At 39.3% G+C, this 12,126-nt stretch overlaps 1 protein-coding gene across 13 annotated transcripts in view; it reads right to left on the reverse strand.

Annotated features, from left to right (window-relative positions):
• GTDC1 (glycosyltransferase like domain containing 1) overlaps positions 1-12,126 on the reverse strand; it is a 318,453-nt gene that overhangs the window by 183,316 nt on the left and 123,011 nt on the right. The gene's annotated exons all lie outside the window — the stretch shown is intronic.

A 12,126-nucleotide genomic window follows, 5' to 3' on the forward strand; every position in this document is an offset into this window, starting at 1 on the left:
TTTATATTTTACATCCATCTAAATAACAACATGAATTCAGGAAGATATGCTTTATTTTAGTGAATATGGCACCTGTGAAAAAAACCCATGCATTCCCTAATGACACATGCATCAACAGGGAGAATAAAACCATTTACCTGCATTATTATTTATAAAATAATGCAAACACCGCTGGAAGAAGGAGGGCAACTCTGCCAGGAAAGTCTCGGAATTTTTGCCAGCATTACTTCTAAGATTGGTAGCAATCCTTTATCCTAGTTGTAGAGGCCCTCTTGTTCTTTACAACTATCTGAAAGGAGGATGGAGCTGGGTGAGAGTCCACCTTTTCTCAAATAGAACAGCAACAGATTCTCTGAGTTTAGAAGTAGAAATTTGGTATGGCTGAATCCCATACACAGAATCCTACAATCAAGGAACGGTTTGGGTTGGAAGGGGACCTGGAAAACCAACTCATTCCAAGACCCCTGCCATGGTCAGGGACACCTTCCACTATCCCAGGTTGCTCCAAGCTCGTCCAACCTGGCCTTGGACACTTTGTGGGATGGGGGAGCCACAGCTTCTCTGGGCAAGCTCTGCCAGGACCTCACCACCCTCACCGGGAACAATTCCTTCCTATACCCCATGTAACTGCTCTCTGCCAGCTGAAGCCATTCCCCCTTGTCCTGTCCCTCCACCCCTTGTTCAAAGTCCTGTCCAGCTCTCCTGCAGGCCCTTTAGGCACTGGAAGAGACTCTGAGATCTCCCTGGAGCCTTCTCCAGGCTGCACAATCCCAATTCCCTCAGCCTTTGGTCACAGACCTAACACTGGCTGCTGGTGGCTCCTCTGAAGCACAGACACAGCCCTGTCAGAATGTACTTTTAAATATTTACACATGGGAAAAGCTGAAGCAGAAACAGGTTAAGGGGTTTTTCCTAAACTACCAAGTTGTGACTGCATTGAAAGGATTGATTTACCAACCCAAATTTAACTAAGATATTTTGAAAAATTACTGCTGTTAAGACAAATTGCTTGAGGTGTGAGAGGTCAGGCTACCTAGGCAGGCTCTATCCCCCTGCCTGTCTTTAATCTCCTGGCCAACCATCCACTCACTGCACCATTTCTGTTTCTGAACAGGTTTCCTCCTCAGTTTTCAACCCTTATAAATCTGATCTGTCATTGCAGAATTCCTAATAATATTAGATAAAACTCCACCGATTTCTCTCTGGAATATACTCTTTAATATCTTTTATTTAAGACATGTGTGTGCAATCAATTCCATGGTATTTACTTGTATTACACACACAGTATTCATCATCTTGACAATTTTTAAAAGTTTTAGAACACCATTTCACTTAACAGTTTGAAAGAAAAAAAAAAGAGAGAGAGATTTATTTGATGGTTAACTTTGGAACAAGTTATCTGCATTAACTTCCATTGTTTTGGCATAAAGTAGTTCTGTATATTTTACTAACAACAGTGGAGACATGATAAAAGATGTAGGCAGAGAGCCATAAACAGCTCTTGCTGCAATCCATGGTGTTCGTGGAAAGGCATTAATTTTTGGACTTTGATTGGAAGACGTCTCTGTGCTCAGCCACTTGGATTTTGCTAAATACAACCACGAATAAAACCTTGTACCTGAGGAGAACAATTTCTACGGCGGAAAGACCGTTGTAAATCATGTGTAGTATAAACTTGTCCACATGATTGGAATGATATAATGGATATTGGAGTCCCTAACCACCAGCTAATGTTCTTTATGACACTTAAATAAATGACCTGAAAATAAACTAATAACAACACAAAGTCATCTAAACCTGTTCTTGTGCATTTCCCAGAAGCATGCTGGGAAAAGACAATGTCTAGTTAGTGCATTTTTTGTGTTTACGTTTTCTGCAGCACATTTTTGCTCCTCCAGACTCACATTAATTCTTCTTTTCTGCCCCTTTCCAGAGGTATCTCTCCATCCAGTACTTGCCCAGATCTCAGTCATTTAAAACATCAAGAGCTTGCAGAACTTCTACATCACCGTGATGGTTATGGAGAAACAAGGCTGGAGCAGGAGCAGACACAGGCTTGAAAGAGTAGCTATAAAAAAGAACGTTTTAAATTTTTATATTTTTTATCATAAGTTGGTGAAGCACTACACAGGCTGCCCAGAGCAGCTGTGGCTGCTCCTGGATCCCTGGAAGTGTCCAAGGCCAGGCTGGACAGGGCTTGGAGCAACCTGGGATAGGGGAAGGTGTCCTTGCTCATGGCAGGGGGTGGAATGAAATTGTCTTTAAAGTCCTTTCTGACCCAAACTACTCCATGATTCTATAAAACCACCTAGAGAGTTACCACAGCAGAGAAATGGGATTTCATTTTTGAGAAGGACACACAATTTTTCTCAATCTCAATTACAAAACACACCAGTCACGCAAGAAAAATGCCACAACATTCTATTTTAAATAGAATGGGAGAAGCATTTTATTATTATTACTGACTTGTTGTAATGAACCCTTGCACATGTGAAACTTTCCAGAAAAAGAATTATCATCAAAGCTTACAAATATTAACACTTTCAAAAGATTCCAAAAGGTACTGTCCCCTTATATTTAAAAAAAACCATGGAAAATATTTTACTTTTATGCATAACTCATATATATTTAAACACTAAGCAGTTCACTGTTTCTGAACTGAAAGTTCAGAACAAACAGTGAGGACTTAGATATCTAATTTTAGTATGGCAACTTGTTTTCAAATTTCTTTTATTTATTCAGATTTTTGAGGCTTTCCAACACATTGAACAGTCAATTTTAAAACTTTATGAAGGCTCTACAAAGAGTAAGCCTTGAAAACTTTCCCTTTTTGCATACTGGGTCTAGATGTTTAGTTAAAAAGATGGGTTAAATATTAAACTAAGTTCATATGTAATAAAAATTCAATATCCTGAAATTCAGAGTTTCAATCTAAATATTTGCTACTGTGAGTAACCGATTCTTTAACTCACAACCTATATATTATATATTTTCTTTTCATTTATGCCACAAAACCCCTCTCTGAAGAAATCCATGTACTTTTCCTTGAAGCAGAAATGTGTTTTTCCCACACACGTTTCTTTTTTGTGATATGCTGCCATGTTCCACCGTATGTGTTTATTCACTGCACTTTATTTGCCCTAATGGAAAGTTATTTATGGGGACTGGTTTCTTTTCCATGGCACCAAGAGTCACTCTGTGCACCATTTTATTAAAAACAACAACAACAAAAAAAAAGAGATGGAAGGACCATGATGTCACTGCTCAATGAATAGAAACCACATTAGAAAGATGAACTGGAGTGCTGGTTTAGGTTAGACCAAATTACACAACTGCCTCAAGAGACTGCAAGTATGGATGGAATAAATAAATAAATTTTTTAAAGCAATAAAAATTGGCCCTTCTGTAAATGTAGTTACATTTGGGTGCAAAGTAAGAGTTCTGAAAGTGCAATAGATTTTTTTTTTTCTTAATATTGTAATTAAAAAGTTTAAAAATAATAGAATTCTGGAAAGGTCAGAGTGGGAAGAGACTTTAAGGATTATCCCATTTCAAGCCTCCTGCCATGGGCAGGGACACCTTCCACTTGACCAGGTTGCTCCAAACCATGCATCCCTATTACTGACCAAGCACTGTAGAAATACCAAAGCTGTTTTTTTCAAAACTCAAGAATTTTGCTGATTCTATTCTAAGAAATAAAGTTTAAAAAAAAAAAAAATTTAAAAAATCAGATTTTTGGGTGCCAAACTGGAACAGACAGCAACTCCATTAGTATATGCTTATTGATATATAAAATCATACATTTATATTTTATCTTTAATATTATGAATCAGTTTATAACAATAAAACTGATGCTGTTTATATTTAACTACTTCTCAAAAGATTGCAAGAAATTAAAAAACTGGGAGAATAGTCATAGTTAATTTTTAATTTTTTTTTCCTCTTCAACTACTGTCACATTTTTCCCTACAGCAAAAAAAAAATGTTGCTGAGTGTGGTCAGGTGTCCTGAAGCTGTACTACAGTTCAAACCTAAAAGCCTGAAAGAAGATCCCCAATATTCAGGGAATTTGATATTAGGGTTTATTGAAGTTGTCACATACTTTCGGGGATCTAATTTCACTTTCTGATCTTCAGCAATGGCTGTAATTCTTCATTCAGAAGAGGGAAGAGATTACTTGTCAGCAGTAATCTCTAACACAGATAATGCCATATAAATATTAGGGGCTTATAAGCATGGACAAGGATTAGGAGCAAAGAGAGAGAACAGAAAGAAAACTGAACAGAGCCAAGATTAAGCACTGGGAAGGGCATTGCAAAAGAAAATCCAAGGTCTGAGGCTCAGCTTGTCTTCCCACAGCAGAATGTGCCTTTTCCTGGGTACAATAAGCATGGTTTACACTGATTTCCCTGCTTGAAAACTGCAGGATGTAGGAATATGAAATTTTATTTGAGGTGTGATTGTCTTCTCTTTCCCATGACAGAGGAGAAACTCAGGGAACCACTGAGGTTGGAAGGCCCATGCAGCTGGACAGGTTGCTCAAGAACCTCCTCCAGTCAAATTTGTAACTCTCACCAAAGGCCAAGAATGCAGTTTGCACATGCAGATATTAAATAACAACAGTATGGGAGAGAGCTGAAGCAGACCAGGACATCTTCCTTCCTGGCCAGAGTGAAGATTTGTGAGGGACATCACAAGGTCTGACTTACTGCTGATAAAACAGCCAAAATAATGCTGTTTTAGCAACACAGCTGAATGCAACAACCCTGAGACTGCAATGGATGCCTGATTAACAGGCAGGATCCAAAGGTGGTCCTGGAGAACAGAGGCTGGATCCAGACCGACCATGGGCAGTTGGCTTGGACTCAACTTGGTCCATCTGAGTGGGGAAAGATGAGGAAAGCAAGAGAGATCTCAATAGTGAAGAGAGAAGAAGGCCAACAGGATAATTATCTTTCCTCAAATTTTAACTTCCACCTGTTTTTCCAAATAATTTCTGAGTGAAATCCCTCAATATCCAACATCCACATTTGACACTGTCAAAAATTCCCACTTCTAATTAACATTTACACTTTTCTTTCCAATCTATTTAACTCTAATTCAACAACACTCTTTTTTTTTTAATGCTCTAAGATGTCATGTAGGTCAGTCTAAGGAGGATGCTCAAATTGACCCCTCAACCTTCCCCTCAGTGAATTTCTAACATTGAGGTCCCTGTGCCAGGTGTACTCTAACACTCCAGAGGACCAGGATTTTAACAAAAGCGTTCTTCAACTCTCATTCACAGAATGGCTTGGAAGTTCATGTTCAAAGACAAGTTCTAACATGGGCAGAGGCACCTTCCACTATACCAGGCTGCTCCAGCCTGGCCTTGGACATTTCAGGGATGGGGCAGCCACAGCTTCTCAGGGCAGCCAGTGCCAGTGTGCCAAAAATTATTGCCCAAAGTCCCTGCAAAACTCTAGCCTGCAGTGAAACAGGCAAAGGGAAAAGAAAAGTTCTCTTTGACATCAAATAAGAGTGAGTTTGACCCTAAATATATTATTTCTGAGTTCATGTCTTTAATTCTCTCAAGTCCTTTAACACTGATTACAAGAACCTCTGCAGTTATAATTTCTATGTCCATCATAGAATGATGGAATGCTGATAATTTAAGAGCTCCTCAGAAAGATGGTAATGAACTGAAATACATATTTTATAGTGCAGGTGAAAATAACTTATGTGTTTTTTTGTGCAAGATATGAATACATGGATTAATTAATAGTTCAGAAAAAAAAAAGTAATTTTCTCTAAAATTAAACACTATGACCATGTAGATATGCTGCACCAGTGACACAAAGTAACTTTTGGAGCTTTAAGAGTCCTCTTGATAACCACTGCCAGAAATTAGAAATTGTTGACTTAAGTTCTTCTTTAGCAGAAGTTCAAAAGAATGAATTGCACTATGGGGAAAAAAGGCTTTTGAGAATTGCAAGGTTTTAAAGACTCTTTAGGATTCTAAAGGATTGGTCATGTTCATTAGTGTTTCCTTAAACAGAAAAAAAACAAAAAAACAAAACAACAAGTAGCTGAGCTCTCAAGTGCTCATTTAGAGAATGCAAATTTCACAAAGAGTTCTACCCAATACAGTATCTCCTCTTGCTAAACACAACTGGAAATGGGTGTTTGAAAACTGGTACCACACCTGAATTTTTTTTTTTTTCCTTTTAATTAAACTAAACCCAGGATCCTGTAACATATAATTTCCTGGTTTTTGGAACTACTTCTAATCAGGATATAGGGGATGAATGTCCCCTTTAACTAGGCTGCTTTGCAACATACACAATGCAGAAGGGAGTGCTAGTGTAACACTTCAATAGTTAAGTGACTTTATGAGAAAAATACTTCCAAATGTTTCCTAAAACCTTCCAAACCGCACCAAAGAACATTATCGTAATATTATGTTTCCCCATGGCCTCCAATATTTAGGCTTGCTATTCTCGAAATGACACTTGGATGAAAAATACAAGTTTATGTAATGTATAAATTGTTCCTAGAAGTAAAGTTGCCTTTAAAATTACTCTGTATAGAAGTCAGATATTTTACATTTTCAATAGCCTTTCTGTATTAATTGGAGAAATGGCCTGCTGGTGCTTTGGGCAGCACAGGAATTATCTGTATTTCAGAACCGAGCAGTCACCCTGTGATCTTATTCCTAGCAAACACTGAAAACAATAACTGTCCTAACCGATTACATATCATGTTACCCTTAATAGATATCCATATTTCTTGCACAGTATACATAATCCACATAAACTGTACACCATATATCAATACCATATTCCAGCGAATCCACCATCAAAGAGTTCGTTTATAGTAGGTTTTCATTTGACTCGGGGTTGTAACGTTCTGTGCAATCATAAGCAAACCATTTCAGGGATTTTGTCAGCAAGCTGCTTTTTGGCAGATTATTGGCAGTACATATTGGCAGCAAACTAGTGCAACTAAGCCCTTCTTATAACTTACAGGTAAATAATGATTTTAATAAATTTATGTAAAATGTTCCACTTGGTTACATCTGGTTTTGATAATTCACTCGCCTGCGCAAATGCAAATTTCTGTGTGTTTCTCAGGAAAACACATACTTCACCTGAACTATTCAAGGTTTTCTCAGGTACCCCAAGAAATAAATAAGCAATGAAGCCTACTTTCACATGAAGGTTTAACTGAAAAAAAAGACAGGGAAGCTAATTAAAAGTAATAATTGTATGCACACCAAGATTTTAACCACACTTTGTCAATAATACAATATTCTAATGGTAAGAAAAATTCTTTTTTTTTTCTTGTGGTGGAGCTATCCCAGCCACAGGGCATTTCAGTAAACTGGCTCTGCCCCTCAGGACCTGCAAATGCAGAGACTTTGACCGCCATTTGAAAATGCGTTACTATATTAATTTGCATTTATCTTTTGCACTACAACTGAAGTTTAAATGTGTAGCATTTGTATCTCAACCAGGCAGTGTGGACTGGAGGAAATTCCAAGTTCTAACCCCAGCTTTGACAGTAGGTCCCAATCTCATTCGTTGTTCAAACACCAGAAGCTTCCAGTTTTGCTCTGAAAGGATCAAGTTTTTGTCAAAAAACTCTAAAAATATTAACACCATTAGTAGCAGTGTCATTACGGGGGGCAAAACCCCACAAAACCCTTGGACTCCCTTCTGGTATAGATCAGGATGACAGTGATGCTGATCTGTGATCCCTGATCATCTGCCTTTCAGCATCTGGGTGCCAGAAGAATCCCTGGGGAGCCACATCCCTGGAAATTCTGTTAAAACGCTGGTGGCCCATCACTGAGCTACCTGTGACATTAAAAACTGCTCTCACTTGCTCTGCTTGTGGATACATTTCAAAGTTATATCAAATAACTGCTTTGAATGGGGCCTGTAATGAACAGGCACCAATTAATTAAGCATCAGATTTTACTTGTGCACAGTTCAGCCTAGAACTTGCTGTTTCTAAGTGTTTATTCACTCATGGATTCAGCAGTTTATGATTTTGTAAGTCTAGGTAACGTGGTTAAAACCCCCTCAACAAATTCTTGTTGAGATCTATTGGACACTCTGCTACAACTTGATGTTTCTATACTGGACTTGCTTTTAATTTGATCTGTTTCAAGGATTCAGTATCCTTCCAGCATGTTGGAAACCTAAGGGCATATATTTGTATTGTTTAAAGGCAGGAAATTCTGTGAACTGAAATGAGAACATATCCCTTTTGCCTTTATGGACTTTTGTTATTTTCTTTTCCTTTTGGGGTTTTCAGAAACAAAACCAGTGAAAGCCAAAAGTTTGAACAATAGAAAATTACTTTCAAGGGGGGAAAAAAACGTCAAATACCAAGTATACTTTTATAACTTTATTCATACACTTTGTATATATGTAAATTGCACTTATCCAAGCATCAGAAAATACCATTCACAGCAGGGCCTTATATTGCAGCAGGATCATACTGGTTTTGTCATAAAAGACTGTGGACTTTGCTGTTTTATTCCTTTACTACCTTGTATTAACTTGTACCCCACTGACTTCATGACAGAGCTGACTTGTTTCATGCTAATCACAGAAGTAGGGCAATCACATTCCTATTGTAGGGAAGGAAACTACCAATCTTTGTAGCTTTTTTACTCCCTGGCCAAAGAATCCCACAACCTTCCTTTAAACTGATGCAAAAAACAGTAGGTCTGAATTCTGGGACAGGAAATGAGAACTGGTGGAAGATGAACAGGCACATATAACCTGCTCAAATTAAGAGTTGGGCAGATACTAGTTTTAGGACAACTGCAGCAGCAAACTTTCCTGCATTAGTTCTGTACTGCTTAGGGAAGGACTGGAGGCAGAGCGGCTGCATTACCAGGGAGACCTGATCCCAGCAGGATGCCTCAATCCCAGGGCAGTGCTGCACAAACACATCCTTGCTGCTCCTGGTGCTCAAAGTATCTTTATTGCACACAATGAATTAGACTGCACTACATTATAAGAAGAGGGTTATAGGTTATAGCCATGGTTATGGCTCTCTGGAACGCTCCTGCCTTGTGACAGAGTGCAGAGAGCCAACTAAGTCTGCAAAAAAAAAAACCCACTTGCTGGAGGACAGCTCGTGTGCCACAAGCTCAAGTGCAGCCATTTCAGCAAGAGCCTGAACACTTTCCCAGCAGTGCTCCTCACGAGCTGACTGCTCCTATCACGCCAGCCTAGCAGCTAAATATAAATTACAGAGGGATGCAAAGCCTGAGAGAGACATTTGACACCCGAGACTCAGCTTGGCCGCTGGATCTCTCCTAGCTAGTGTTTCTTCACTTGTTAATCCCTCTTCCTGGGCAGCAGCAATTATGACACTGGTGAACTGCAGGACTTGGGTTTATTTGCTTTCATTTGGCACAGCACTTCGTGCCCAGCTCCTCTGCTCTGGGAGGTTACAACAGCTAAAGCAGGGATCACAATGGGACACCATCAGTCATCAGAATAAACAGCTCAGCTGCTTCAGGGGAGTCAAAGAGGAGAATGAATCTTGCTAAGAGATTTGAAAGCGCACGAGGAAGTGGCTTTACTTGAAGTGCTCACAACAATGGCTTCCAAAGGAACGTTCCTGACCATCAGCCCTGGGGTTTAAAGAACTGCAGGTTCACCCATGGACCTGACTTTGACATAAAACTAACAGGATTCATAACTACCAGGTATAACCCTCCTGTGCTCTTTCCTGCAGACGTGGGCAATGAAGAGAAAGGCTTGGCCACCACCCAGACATCACAGGGACCATCACCTCCCTGATGGAAAAAGCAGGGATCCTGAACCTAGCACCTATGAAAACCACCATTACCCCAACTTCTCTTCCCCCTAAAACATTCTCACTCATTCAGCCTACACTAATTCAACAGTTTTGCCCAAGTACTGCGAGAACAACTAACTCTATACTTTGAAACACTGCACTATACAGATGTTTAAATCATACACCCAACATGCATATGCACAACCAACCAGAAGCCAATAGTTTACAGGTCCTGTATACCTTATTTTAAATTCTTCTGAAAGGGTAGTTAAAGATTCTTAGGGCAAAAATGACGACTAAGTTCATGAACTGCACAGAAAATTGGCTGTGACACCACTTATTAAAAGTTATGATAACTAGAAGGTCCAACTAAAAGGAGCAGATGCACTATTTGCTAGGCTGTAGCTGCAGACAGAATTTTTGGTGCCGAGATCAAAAGAACAAGGTGTTCATATAAATGGCATTTTATTTTGATCCTATTATTCTATATGAGCTCGAAGAGAGATCAAAGGAAAAAGCACCCAGGTTTCACTATTAACACTTAACATAACCCCAGTTGGAAAATCCTTTCCAGATTGTTAGTGCAATTTAAATCCCAGCACATTTTTGTTGCTCTGTTAGGTTAATACACCTGAAGGCATGGGTTTGATTCCTGGATCACCTTTTCCATTGTGGAAAATTGCTTCTGTTACATATAATTTCAGTTATTTTCATTTTTGCAGCAGCAAAGACACCCTAGCTTTGGGGAATGCCCTGGTCTGGTTGTACCCTCTGTCCTGGAGAGCCAGGCTGCCCTGAAGTGGTGACAATATATTACAGACTGTGCACGACAGTCAGGAAATTCAACACCATTGGAGTGAAGTACTAAAGTGTGGTTCAGCCCCTGCCAAAGCATACCAGCTTCCACTCAGAATGTAAACAAACCTAATGGGCCTTTCAAATATCTAAAAGTTCCTCCTGATAGCTGGCAAGAATTAATGTGCTTTAATACGTTGTATTGCTTATTATGACATTATCCAGGACTACTACTATTAATTAATGGTTCTATTGCTGCTTTTAGCAACCAGTGGTGTTGTATAAAGAAAAAATAATAACATATTGTATTTCCTGCAAAGCTGAAGTATGGTAATAAATTTTAATATTCGTGCTTTGAATTAAAGCTTCTCATTGATGATTCAGTAACTTAGGGCAGGTATTTCAGCATTTCCTTTCCACTGAATTTCTTTGACTTCTAAGACTGCAGAAGCCTGATAATGCACAGGTATCACTTATCAGACTAACCTTGGAAAAATCAGCAATAAAGGAAAAAAAGTAAGTGCATATGTCCTTCTCTGCTCTGCCACCACCTCCTCATTTGCTATTAAAGCACTTGTGTTAAAAAGTCACTCCAAAGTTTATTTTAAATGCAAAAAAGTGGGCACTAATCCCACAGGAGCTGGCTCAGCCACGGCCCACCATCTTGAACACATTCATTTTATCCAAATCTGTTCCAAGGAGGGGGTTTTGGGTGGTTGTTTTGGGGCTGAGCTTTACTTTTGACCTAATAACAGCAGATTGTCAGAGGTGAGGAGATGGAAATGACTTTGGGAACTTGCACAGTCAACATTAAATACCCGCAGGTGAGCTGTGGCCTGGAATGAACACGACAATTATGGGTTAAACCAGATAAAAACGTGTCATGCACAGTCAGAACATGTTCATGTTACACACAGCAGCCAGCTGGCTATAAATCCAAGAAGTAAGCTGGAAGGCTTTGGAGTTTCAATGAATGAACACAGATATAAAGGGAAGAACGGTGGTTTGTCGCCATATGAATGGCTTTTAACTGAAAAGAGTGGATTGCTTTCACAAGGGTTTGCCAGAACAGCAACCTTGTTGAGATGAGGAAAAGAATAAGGATGATGATTGGGACATTCCATATATTTATATTTTCTATTTTGTTTTGAGGCAGAGGAGTCTGATTCAGCATGCCTGAACAATTAAGACGTGGCTTTACATACAGGTGTTCCAGTGAATAGGGACACAAGTTCTTCGACAATACCTCTGCAGCTGATGATCCATAAACAGGATTAGTCTGTTAATTCATTCCAGATTCAAATCCAAATGAGCTGAGCTGTGAGAAGCAATGGACTATTTTTCTTTCCATATTTCTAGCTCCAAGTAATTGTAGGCTCTAACCTTCTGTACTCTGCATATGCATCACTGAAACTTACGGTCAGCAACCCTACCTGTACACAGATCCACCAGACCTGAGGCTGCTAAACCAACACCTTCCTGGCAGCACAGAGGATAAGAAAGGCCTTTCTGAGACATTCTCATCTT

The sequence above is a fragment of the Agelaius tricolor genome, unplaced genomic scaffold (genome assembly GCF_023055355.1).
Source record: "Agelaius tricolor isolate 1412-34295 unplaced genomic scaffold, bAgeTri1.0.p SCAF_10, whole genome shotgun sequence".
Classification (NCBI taxonomy): Eukaryota; Metazoa; Chordata; class Aves; order Passeriformes; family Icteridae; genus Agelaius; species Agelaius tricolor.